Raw genomic sequence first — 13,277 nt, 5'->3', positions numbered from 1 at the left:
CATTCATAGAGCAAAAAACATGAAATATCCAAGCTTTCCGAAATCAAGTTTAAGCATCCCATTTTGGGGTGGTTCATGTTCAAAGATCAAAGCTTTCTTTTTCAATTTCAATCATCCTCTGATGAGGGAAAATCACGTATACATAAAGGTTTAATGCGGGCTTGTCCCTCACACACACACAAACCTTGCCAAAGAGCCACTTAAACGTTTGAAAAAGAGACATAAATCAATTCCCGCTAAAATGCTACCAACCGGATTTTCTGAGATTCAACAATCTCTCTACAATTGATTTAGATAATAAAGATTAGAACTTTAACCAATTTCTAAGAGTTCCTACTGTTATCGAAAACTATGGATTTTCGTGCCCAAAAAATGTGTTCTTGAATTCCCCATGAATCATCCATGAATTCTTATTATTTCTAATACCTTACACTAGTCCCATCCCTCTCAATAACCCCAGTAAGAATCATAGAACATACTTTTACGAAGTTTCCCAAAGTGTCCTTCGACTTCTCTTTCTTCAGTTTTCAAGAATCTATGGTTTGAAGGATGAACTAGGGTTAATTTGATGTTAGATTGATGTAGTAATGATGGGAATTTATCAATAACTTACCTTAGATATTTTGGGAGGCTTTAGGGTTGGTTCCTCTCAAAAGTCGACCAAAACGAAGTAGGGAAAAGTTTAAACGAAGTTTTAAGCTTATAGGGTTCGAAACCCAAAAAAGGGTCGTACGCTTCCCTTGAATCATGGACCCCACATGGGTCACGCCACCTGAACCACCCCTATATCATAGGGCTTCTACACAAGGGAAAGAAATTAGCAGAGACGGGATCTACTCGCGACGTGACAGGAGGACATCGTCCAGTAAAACGGGCATAACTTATGTATGTAGCTCCGTTTGAGATCCACCATCTATGGTTTGAAATGTATTTCAAAGATATACAACTTTCATGTTTTGAGTTTTCTCAAATTCCTAATGAGAAGTCCCTCAGACTTAGATGAATTTAAGAGCTCTTATGAACTTTCAAAACTTGGTTCGACTTCAAAACGGCTAATTTTCACCCAAATTCATCCCGAAAGGATTCATAAAGCTAAAATGTCATCATAAACCCAATTTTACACATTCACATCTAAGTGAAGGTAATACGGCCTGAGTGTCATTAACAGCAACTAGATGGTAACTTCGCCCCTTCAAAATCATCTTACAAGCTTTAAGCTTTGAAATAAATCTACCCTGAGGCTTAGCTATGTCACCCTTCCATTCGATAACAAGTTCATCAAGAAATTCAAGCCTAACTATTTTGGATCGGCAAGCCAAAGCTGCATAATATTTGGAAAGCCACTCTATCCCCGTAATCATACCAAATTCTCCATTCTAATCTAATCAAATCAGAAGTAGTCTCACGACCCTTAACTACAACTACATAGTCTTTATAGATTCTAGAAGCAATAATGAAGATACTAGCAGGGCTATTCAAAGAAAAAAATTCTAACAATTGTTTAGGTTCCACACTAAAATCAAAGGGAAGATACTGAGTCACATATGAAAGATTCAAACCTGGATCGATTTATGGATATGCATTAAGAGAACAAGTAGTTAGAATACTTATGACCACAGCGTCTGAGGTTTCAGCTGCCTCCTTACGAGCCAAACCACAAAACATCTACTACAGAATTCCAACTTTATATCATCCATCAAATTATACATCATAACCAATGTGCACCTCATAGATCCATTATTCACTAGGTTAGAACTACAACACTAGTTAAAGCCATTTCTGAGAGGCACGAATTAATGACCACATCAGAATGATCCTAAAGGAAGTTCAAGCTCTCTGCACAATCTGGAATCAAGAAGAAAGAGAAAAACCTATACATTTCCTTTTTCAATAACCTCAACAACCTCAGTAAGAATCATAGAACATACCTTTAAGAAGTTTTCCAAAGTCTCCCTCAACTTCTCTTTCTTCGGTTTTCAAGAATCTATGGTTTTAAGGATGAACTAGGGTTAATTTAATGTTAGATTGATGTCGTAATGATAGGAATTGATCAATAACTTTCCTTACATGTTTTGGGGAGGCTTTAGGGTTGTTTCTTCTCAAAAGGTCAGCCAAAAACAAGTGAGAAAAAGTTAAAATAAACTTTTAAGCTTGTAGAGTTCGGAACCAGAAAAACTGGTCGTGCGACACCCTTGCATCGGGGACCCATCATGGGTTACCCCACCTGCACAACCCCTGCATTGTAGGGTTGCCGCACAAGGCAAAAAAAATTAACAGAGACGGCATCTGGTCGCGCCACCCTCGTGACGTGACAGGCAAACATCGTTTAGTAAAACTGGCATAACATTTGTACGTAGCTCTGTTTGAGCTCCATCATATATGGTTGGAAAATATTTCAAAGATCTACAACTTTCATGTTTTGATTTTTCTCAAATCATAACATAACTACCTAAAAACTTGGCATAAGTGAGAAATCCCTCAGACTTAGATGAATTTAAGAGCTCTTATGAACTTCAGAACTTGGTTTGACTTCAAAATGATTAATTTTCACCCGAATTCATCCCGAAAGGATTCATATAGCTAAAATGTCATCTTAATACTAATTTTACACATTCACACCTAATCCGAATTTACGGGATATTACACATAGTTAGAATGTATTCGTTTCAGCTTACGATCAATAGGCTTCAACAAACGTGGGTTTCGGGAGAAGTAGAATTTGAGGATCTAGTGAAGGTCATAATTGTCACGCCCCAAATCTGTAGAGGCATGGCTAGCACTCAGTGCCACACTCAGCCCGAGCGCACCACTCTGAATCTATAACCCTGGAGGGGTAACCCTCAACTTAGGCCGATAGGGCCTACTTGCACACAGACAATACCACAATCTGGATATACTTAAACACTGGCTATCTCGTCTGAACTGGGCACACACACACACACACATATATATATATATATATATATATATATATAAAGCAAGCCGATGAGGCTACTATGATCGTGCCAAACCAACAATACCAAAATAGACATATGCAAGCCAGCGAGGCTATCACACTGGCACACTATATATAGGACTCGTCTACAAGCCTCCAAGGAAGACCGTAACTGTATCATGGTCGAGACAGGGCCTCGCCTACCCATCAAGTCTGTAATGTCACGACCCAACCGGATGGCCATGAGGAGGATCCGGATCTAACCTACCAAGCACCACAGGACATACATGCATTACATAATCATACCTGAGTGTGGGCCATTGTCACGACCCAACCCCGTGGGCCGCGACCAGTGCCCTAGCTGGGCACCTATACGTACCCGATACCCAAATTAGCATATTAACAAAATAATATAATAATAATATTAGTGGACGCTACAGAATTTAGCATAAAAAGCAGACTTGGCACACATAGGCCGATAAGGCCATCATAGGACAAAGTATCCCAAACATATGTACAGAACCCATACAGATATATCCACAGACCTCTACAGAACATAACATAATCATAAGACGGGACAGGGCCCCGTCATACCCAGAACAATATACATATCCAGATAGCAGTGACAGACTGTACCAAAAAGTGGGCTCTGAAGAAGAGAGCGCCCCAAAATAGCAGAAGTGGGATCCTAAACAGATGGATCAGCGAACCTGTCGTCTGTACCTGCGCGGCATGAAAACCCAGCCCCCGAAGAAAGGGGGTCAGTACGAAATATGTACTGAGTATGTAAAGCACGGAACATAGTAAACAAAGTCATAATCGAAGCAGAAGATACAGAAAATGAACGGAACATCCAGGTTAGCAAAATGCTGATCATAAAGCATAAATAGTACTTGCTGAGAACATATGTCGTACCTGGTCCCATTACGGAACAAGATCATAACCGAAACAGAACTTACAGAAAAGTGAGTGTAATATCCGAAATTTCAAATGCATATTTTCAAAACATGAAGAGTGTGTACAGAAACATATACCATATCATACCCGGCCCCTGCCAAGGGACTCGGCAAACAGAATGTGGCCACCCCCCGACGCTGGTGCCACCACATATAAGGAGCAGAATAGGGGATAACCCCGTAACATAACATATCATATCAGATGGCCATATCAGATCATATCATATCAGAATGTGTGTACATGGCACAGCATACTCCACAACCCATGTACATATATACCTGCCCCCTCACATCGAGGCACGGCGAACAATGCAGTGGAATATGCTTGACAACATATCCTGGCCCGGGCTCAGTGTGGGAAACATTGAGGCATCCACGAATGGAGTAATGAGAAACTAAATGCAATAAAAACACCATATATATTTCCAGAGACTCAATGAAGCATATCGAATGAGTTAGAATATTTCATAAAAAACATGCTCGAAGACAAGTCATAAACACAAAAGGGTAAAATCGGAAATAGTGGGCCCACCTCGGGACAAACGAAGCGGTGGGCTCAAATTACGTATTTTAAGCTTATAAAGTCACCTACGGAGGTTCTGGGGACATTCCATAATTTTCTAGACAATTTGCGGAAGTTTGCACAATTCTTTCAATAAAGCATACTTATAGGGTTCAATTCCATTGAATGAAAAAGGGGTATTTTCAAATGCGGATTCCGATGAGCAGAACGCTTTCCGAGGCTCAAATCCGATCCTAGTACACCTAGGGCATGCCAAAAGAAGAATCGGGATAGCTTTACATACCTTATATGGTCTTTACGCCTTTTCGAATTCAATTCCCGTTTCGCCCGAAATCTACAAATGGTCACGTTTACCAATTGTTAGCCATAAGACTTAAGTCCTAAATCTTGAGTCAACATTTTCTACAAAAATTTGGGCAGCATCTCCCCTATACATATAGCGCCCCCGAGAATTCAACTCGGCCAAAACAATCAACAACAACCCAACAACAACACCAACAACAACAATAATCACTACAAAACACAATATAGCATAATTAGTCATCTTTCCAACATAACGTCGTAGCCTTCATTCCAACTTCGTATTTTCAAATCAATATCGACATTTTCATATTCATTACTAATCAAGATCATTACAACATAATTCGGAAGCATTTCATATCATTTCCACAAAATATTCCCAAGATATACAAAATATACAAACTTTCCACCAAAGTCATAATTCATCCAAAACTTCTAATATTCAACCTACATATCCATAACATACTTCCATCTTCCAATTTCATCAACCATAATCATAATTCACATCTTAACAACTTCATTTCCATAATATCACAAAATCATTCTAAAGTGACGTAATCTTCTACATCCCAACTTCAACCAAAATTCATTCAACTTTCATTCCCAATATAATTTTCATCATAACCACAACTAGAATACAACATAAAATTCAACTCATATATGTATACAACATATATACACTCATGGCTACATATATATATACATACCCACTTTGCAAACTTCCTTATTTCCATAATTTCTACTCATTTCCACATACCACAACATAAACAAAACTTCATAACATAAGAAAAAGGAATTGATTCTTACCTTTTTCTACAAACTTCTTCACTTGAACAAGTTGTCAACTTGAAGAAATAAGTGTTCCTTCTTCCAAAACAACTACACCAAGTTGTAAAGGACCCTTGAATTAGTAGGAATACCACAAGAAAATAATTTTTGAAGCAAGATTTGGAGGGTTGAATTTTCTATGGCCAAACCCGAAATGGTCCTTTTTTTTGCTCTTGTTTTGTTTGTTCTTTCTCCTTCTAAGTTTCTTGAATCATCTAAGGGATAATGATCCCTTTATAATTAATTTGTCACATGGAAATTAATTAATTTGGTGGGCTTGGACCAGGTATGGCCGGCCACCCTCTCACCTTGGGCCTAAATGTTTCTTTTCATTTTTTTGGGCCAACTCGGTTGGTCCCGAGTTGGGCATAGCCCACTGACCTTTCGACCTTGAAACGTCCATATCTCCTTGTACCGACGTCACCTAGGAACCCACGACCTATGGTTGGAAAGCTAATTCAATTATCTATAACTTCTATCTCTTGGTTATTTTCCAAATTCCAAACTTATAATACAGTTTGTTCCCCCCAAAGTCAGGTCACCCGAAAACGTTTTCTTAAAAATATTCGTTTGGAGGACTTCCACTTTGATTTGGCCCAAGGGTCCTTCTTGAGTTGTGTTTAACTTCACATATGTGATTCATATAATTTTTCACATGTCCCAAAAAAAAATCTTGACGTGTGGGTCCCACCTCAACTTACAATTAATCCGACGTTCAAAAATACGGGATGTAACATCCTCCCCCCCTTTAGAACATTCGTCCTCGAATGTTCAACTAGCCTTATGGGGTATTATAATATGTCGGAGAGGTCTCTTTCTTTCCTTCAAATTTCCCAAACGTTACTATTACTATCCTCTTTTTACGTACTCGTTTTCTTTCTATTTCTGAACATCGTTGTGCTAGAACGTCCCGGCCTTAGCTGGCGACGGAACTAGTGTCAGTTTACTTGTAATATCTGTACCATTTCTTTCGCTTTGTCTCTCAAATTCTGTTCTGTTAATATCTTTCATACCTCGCGACACTGGCTACTGAGGTCCACCTGTCGGTCGGTACAATCATGAATGGGGTGTCATATGCACACATACACATTTACTACCATTTTGCTTACAAAACAATTCCCAAATGCTTGTTCAAACTTACTCTCATTCCCAAGTTGCATTGCGCTATCTTCTTCCTCGCCAGCTTATCTTGTCTTAGTCTACCCGACTTCTTGAGGGTTTCTAATCACTCCGCATATTCTAATTTCCTTTAAGTTACCTCAAATTTCCCATTCGTCCCTTATTCCTATACTTGTGAAAATTTTAGTTTACTTCCCAGGGGGTCACCCATCTCAGAATTGCTTTGGCCATAGCACGCTTAACCTTACAACTTTAATGCATTTAGGCACGTTAAGGCCGGTATAATTACACCAATTGCCCCGCACGTCCTTTGTTACGTAATTTAAGACAAGTCGGGGTCTTGACAACTTTTCAAAACGTTCTCGTTGCGGGTACCACCCCGACCTAACGAGAATTCTTTTACTTTTCTGACTATATAGTTACCATGTCGCCCCTTGTAAATCCTCAATATTTACCTTCATGTATATATATAAAATTCTAGACAGCCCACGAGTTTATGTTTTTATTCCACAAATTCCATCTCCAATCCGTCGATGAAAACTGATGGAATGTTACTGTAAGGCATCTTCCGACCACCAGCAAAAGAAAACTAGAGTCCGACGAACTTCGCGGAATCTTTTAGTACTTAATTCACATAATTACCTCCATATTTATATATATATTTTTGAGTCGTGAGCGAACCACTCAATTCCCAACTGCCTGTCATACACTTTGTATCCTTCCAATTAGAGGAAACTTAATCGTTGGACATTTTTGCCCTTCCACATATTTTTGCCCTTCACATGGGCTGTGCTAAAGCAAAATGGGGTTGGAACATATTTCTGGTCCATTTAAATAAATTGCGAATTTGCTACTCGTATATGCTTTCTCGAGATAAAATTTTCCAAACAAAGATAATGCTTCTTACGAATGCTATGGAGGGTATCTCTTAAACTTTAATCCAACATAATGGGTTTGCCCTATCGGTATCGACCCTCAAGACATGTTAAGAATTTATATCTCATTTTCCTCTTTATATTCCTAGAAAAATTTGGGCAGAGGTTCCTCTGTATTTCTTACTATCCCAAAACCTGTACACAGGAAATACCAACCATGCCTCACAGGGCCAACACATATACGTATATACATATCATATCATATCGCATCATAGCTACACGGGGCTAACAATTTCAAATAAGAGTACAAAGATGTCGAGGCTTACCTCACATGCCCAACTCAAATGGCACCTGCTACACTTTCTTGTTTATTTTTCTTTTTAATCTTCAGCTTGTGTTTCAATCGTACTTCAAATACCTTACCCAGCATACGTCTTTCATACCATTACTTACCTGTGTACTGTGCAGCTTCCAATATCATCAGTCGCTGTCTTACGTCGATACCGTCCTCCAGCTGAAATCAAGGGTTAATAAAAAAAAGAATTCATTTCCTACAGCTGGCTCTATCGCACGATCTAAGATTCAAAGAAAGGTAACACCCTAAATGCCCTGTAGCATCCTGTTTATAGATGTGGTGCACAACACACCGATAAACAAGACTCTACTAGACACGGTCTGTAGACATTCCGAGGATGAACCGCTCTGATACCACTTTTGTCACGACCCAACCCCGTGGGCCGCGACCAGTGCCCTAGCTGGGCACCTATACGTACCCGATACCCAAATTAGCATATTAACAAAATAATATAATAATAATAATATTAGTGGACGCTACAGAATTTAGCATAAAAAGCAGACTTGGCACACATAGGCCGATAAGGCCATCATAGGACAAAGTATCCCAAACATATGTACAGAACCCATACAGATATATCCACAGACCTCTACAGAACATAACATAATCATAAGACGGGACAGGGCCCCGTCATACCCAGAACAATATACATATCCAGATAGCAGTGACAGACTGTACCAAAAAGTGGGCTCTGAAGAAGAGAGCGCCCCAAAATAGCAGAAGTGGGATCCTAAACAGATGGATCAGCGAACCTGTCGTCTGTACCTGCGCGGCATGAAAACGCAGCCCCCGAAGAAAGGGGGTCAGTACGAAATATGTACTGAGTATGTAAAGCACGGAACATAGTAAACAAAGTCATAATCGAAGCAGAAGATACAGAAAATGAACGGAACATCTAGGTTAGCAAAATGCTGATCATAAAGCATAAATAGTACTTGCTGAGAACATATGTCGTACCTGGTCCCATTACGGAACAAGATCATAACCGAAACAGAACTTACAGAAAAGTGAGTGTAATATCCGAAATTTCAAATGCATATTTTCAAAACATGAAGAGTGTGTACAGAAACATATACCATATCATACCCGGCCCCTGCCAAGGGACTCGGCAAACAGAATGTGGCCACCCCCCGACGCTGGTGCCACCACATATAAGGAGCAGAATAGGGGATAACCCCGTAACATAACATATCATATCAGATGGCCATATCAGATCATATCATATCAGAATGTGTGTACATGGCACAGCATACTCCACAACCCATGTACATATATACCTGCCCCCTCACATCGAGGCACGGCGAACAATGCAGTGGAATATGCTTGACAACATATCCTGGCCCGGGCTCAGTGTGGGAAACATTGAGGCATCCACGAATGGAGTAATGAGAAACTAAATGCAATAAAAACACCATATATATTTCCAGAGACTCAATGAAGCATATCGAATGACAGATCAAATCAATGAAATCGAACGGAGTCATAGTAAGTGAAATTCGAATGTCAAAATGGGTTACGGAAGCATAATCTTTCTGAGATCGTTCCCAAGTTCCAAAACAATTCATAAGGCTTAATGAAATATTAAAACAATTTTTATTTAGTAGTTAAAAGAGTAGTTAGAATATTTCTTAAAAAACATGCTCGAAGACAAGTCATAAACACAAAAGGGTAAAATCGGAAATAGTGGGCCCACCTCGGGACAAACGAAGCGGTGGGCTCAAATTACGTATTTTAAGCTTATAAAGTCACCTACGGAGGTTCTGGGGACATTCCATAATTTTCTAGACAATTTGCGGAAGTTTGCACAATTCTTTCAATAAAGCATACTTATAGGGTTCAATTCCATTGAATGAAAAAGGGGTATTTTCAAATGCGGATTCCGATGAGCAGAACGCTTTCCGAGGCTCAAATCCGATCCTAGTACACCTAGGGCATGCCAAAAGAAGAATCGGGATAGCTTTACATACCTTATATGGTCTTTACGCCTTTTCGAATTCAATTCCCGTTTCGCCCGAAATCTACAAATGGTCACGTTTACCAATTGTTAGCCATAAGACTTAAGTCCTAAATCTTGAGTCAACATTTTCTACAAAAATTTGGGCAGCATCTCCCCTATACATATAGCGCCCCCGAGAATTCAACTCGGCCAAAACAATCAACAACAACCCAACAACAACACCAACAACAACAATAATCACTACAAAACACAATATAGCATAATTAGTCATCTTTCCAACATAACGTCGTAGCCTTCATTCCAACTTCGTATTTTCAAATCAATATCGACATTTTCATATTCATTACTAATCAAGATCATTACAACATAATTCGGAAGCATTTCATATCATTTCCACAAAATATTCCCAAGATATACAAAATATACAAACTTTCCACCAAAGTCATAATTCATCCAAAACTTCTAATATTCAACCTACATATCCATAACATACTTCCATCTTCCAATTTCATCAACCATAATCATAATTCACATCTTAACAACTTCATTTCCATAATATCACAAAATCATTCTAAAGTGACGTAATCTTCTACATCCCAACTTCAACCAAAATTCATTCAACTTTCATTCCCAATATAATTTTCATCATAACCACAACTAGAATACAACATAAAATTCAACTCATATATGTATACAACATATATACACTCATGGCTACATATATATATACATACCCACTTTGCAAACTTCCTTATTTCCATAATTTCTACTCATTTCCACATACCACAACATAAACAAACCTTCATAACATAAGAAAAAGGAATTGATTCTTACCTTTTTCTACAAACTTCTTCACTTGAACAAGTTGTCAACTTGAAGAAATAAGTGTTCCTTCTTCCAAAACAACTACACCAAGTTGTAAAGGACCCTTGAATTAGTAGGAATACCACAAGAAAATAATTTTTGAAGCAAGATTTGGAGGGTTGAATTTTCTATGGCCAAACCCGAAATGGTCCTTTTTTTTGCTCTTGTTTTGTTTGTTCTTTCTCCTTCTAAGTTTCTTGAATCATCTAAGGGATAATGATCCCTTTATAATTAATTTGTCACATGGAAATTAATTAATTTGGTGGGCTTGGACCAGGTATGGCCGGCCACCCTCTCACCTTGGGCCTAAATTTTTCTTTTCATTTTTTTGGGCCAACTCGGTTGGTCCCGAGTTGGGCATAGCCCACTGACCTTTCGACCTTGAAACGTCCATATCTCCTTGTACCGACGTCACCTAGGAACCCACGACCTATGGTTGGAAAGCTAATTCAATTATCTATAACTTCTATCTCTTGGTTATTTTCCAAATTCCAAACTTATAATACAGTTTTTTCCCCCCAAAGTCAGGTCACCCGAAAACGTTTTCTTAAAAATATTCGTTTGGAGGACTTCCACTTTGATTTGGCCCAAGGGTCCTTCTTGAGTTGTGTTTAACTTCACATATGTGATTCATATAATTTTTCACATGTCCCAAAAAAAAATCTTGACGTGTGGGTCCCACCTCAACTTACAATTAATCCGACGTTCAAAAATACGGGATGTAACAGCCATGATGCTAACTGATAGATATCATAAACTGAGAGGAGCACAAGCTCAAAGATATATATATATATATATATATATATATATATGTAATCAACTAAGACCAAGTATACAAGCCGATAAAGCTATCTGATGATACAACTAAATGGAGACTGAGATGGCCATAGAGCATCTAACTGTGCATATCTGTCTATGAGCCTCTACTGGAGTGCATAACATAATAAGGACAGGACAGGAACACGCCATACCCATATGTACCCAAAAGAATCATACCTAGATAAACTGCAATTCCGAAACAAGTGGAGTGCTCCAATACAAGCGCTGAGAAGACAGCCTAAGGGTTTGAACCGTCTCCGTGTCAACCTGCGGGCATGAACGCAGCGTCCACAAACAAAAGGACGTCAGTACGAATAATGTACCGAGTATGGAAGGCATGGAAAATAACATAATAAAGACATGAAAGTAAGATGAGATTAAAGAGAAACAACCTATATATCGGAATGCATCTGAAGGTGGATGACATGCATGCTTTCCTTTTTTTGAAAAAAAAATATTTTTCATACATATATCTATATATAAGGCACACTATGGGTTGCATCATCATCATTGGGCCACTCTTAGGGCCATCATCATCATACCATACCCACTGTAGTGGTGTGCATAATAGGTGTCGTACCCGGCCGACTATAGCGTGGCTCAGTGTCATAAAATAGCTACCTATATATATAAAGCACACATGAGAGCTCAAAGAAATGTTATGACTCTATCGGAGTGGCGTAAGGTCGGTATACCTCTGATTACCGTAATGGAGCTAACATGGTCGACATATCTCACCTTGAAGGATCAAAACCATATGATGAGATCAACAATCATAAAACAAGATCAATAACCATAAGATAAGATCAGTAATCATGGGACAAGACCAATAACATCATAAGAAGATCAAGAATATAACCTTCTAATATTTCTAGGAATGGAGTCAGTATGGATGTCATTCGTATATGTTCGTATCAATATGATCATGCAACAAGAAAGAAGGGACAACCTTAACATACCTCAAGTCGTCCAAGTAATCCAACAACAAGCTTATCACCACTAGAGCGCCACCACTATAACCAAGAACATATACGACTTAGATGGCGCTTGTATAGATGGAGCTTGTATATCATATATATCAATGATAACTCGATTCTGAAGTAAAATGGACAGCCTTTCCCCTATTTCTTATCCATCACCACAAAATCCACAACTAACAATTTACATAACAACTCCATATGATCTCCTATAACTCATATTCACAACATTTAAAGATAAACCATTGAGCAGCCCTATATACACTTTTATACAACACTTCCTCAACATTGCTATTATCCCTTATAACAAAATTATGCTCAAAACATGCTAACAATCATAGCTCAAGTTAAATTACAACTGAAAATAACGTCAAGTTAATGTTTGAACCTTTCCTCCAATTTCTTTCCCTCAAATCTTAGCATATTTACTGCATAAATGTCATTACCTGACTAGAGGCCGCGACGGGTACCCGGGGCTAACCACCGAGCACCGCTCATTCTATTACTCATCATACTCATATAACGCTCTTTTATCAAATTTATACTCAAATCACAAGAAAATCATTTTCACTTTGAGAACATAAATACTTTTATATACATAAGCCTCTCGGCCAACAAAATGATAATATACACATATATACATATATATACAGTAGTGACCTTGTGAGACCATATAACCCACACTGCGTATCTACGAGCCTCTACGGAAGTGCTAGACATAAGGATGGGACAAGACCCCATAATGCCCAAAATACATATACATGAATAT

General features: G+C 38.6%; 2 long non-coding RNA genes across 2 annotated transcripts; both read right to left on the bottom strand.

The window, feature by feature from the left end:
* Positions 1–3,264: 3,264 nt before the first annotated feature.
* On the bottom strand, positions 3,265–5,771 carry LOC132599728 (uncharacterized). Its single transcript, XR_009566974.1, has 3 exons — positions 5,522–5,771; positions 4,698–4,748; positions 3,265–3,658 (listed from the first exon to the last, which is right to left on the bottom strand). It is a non-coding gene; the product is annotated as an uncharacterized LOC132599728 (long non-coding RNA).
* Positions 5,772–8,381: 2,610 nt separating this feature from the next.
* Positions 8,382–11,054, bottom strand: LOC132599727 (uncharacterized). Its single transcript, XR_009566973.1, has 3 exons — positions 10,683–11,054; positions 9,859–9,909; positions 8,382–8,656 (listed from the first exon to the last, which is right to left on the bottom strand). It is a non-coding gene; the product is annotated as an uncharacterized LOC132599727 (long non-coding RNA).
* Positions 11,055–13,277: the final 2,223 nt, after the last annotated feature.

This window comes from Lycium barbarum, chromosome 6 (genome assembly GCF_019175385.1).
Source record: "Lycium barbarum isolate Lr01 chromosome 6, ASM1917538v2, whole genome shotgun sequence".
NCBI classification, from domain to species: domain Eukaryota; kingdom Viridiplantae; phylum Streptophyta; class Magnoliopsida; order Solanales; family Solanaceae; genus Lycium; species Lycium barbarum.
The sequence above is the reverse complement of the archived record's forward strand: the minus strand, read 5'-3'. Positions and strand labels throughout refer to the sequence as shown.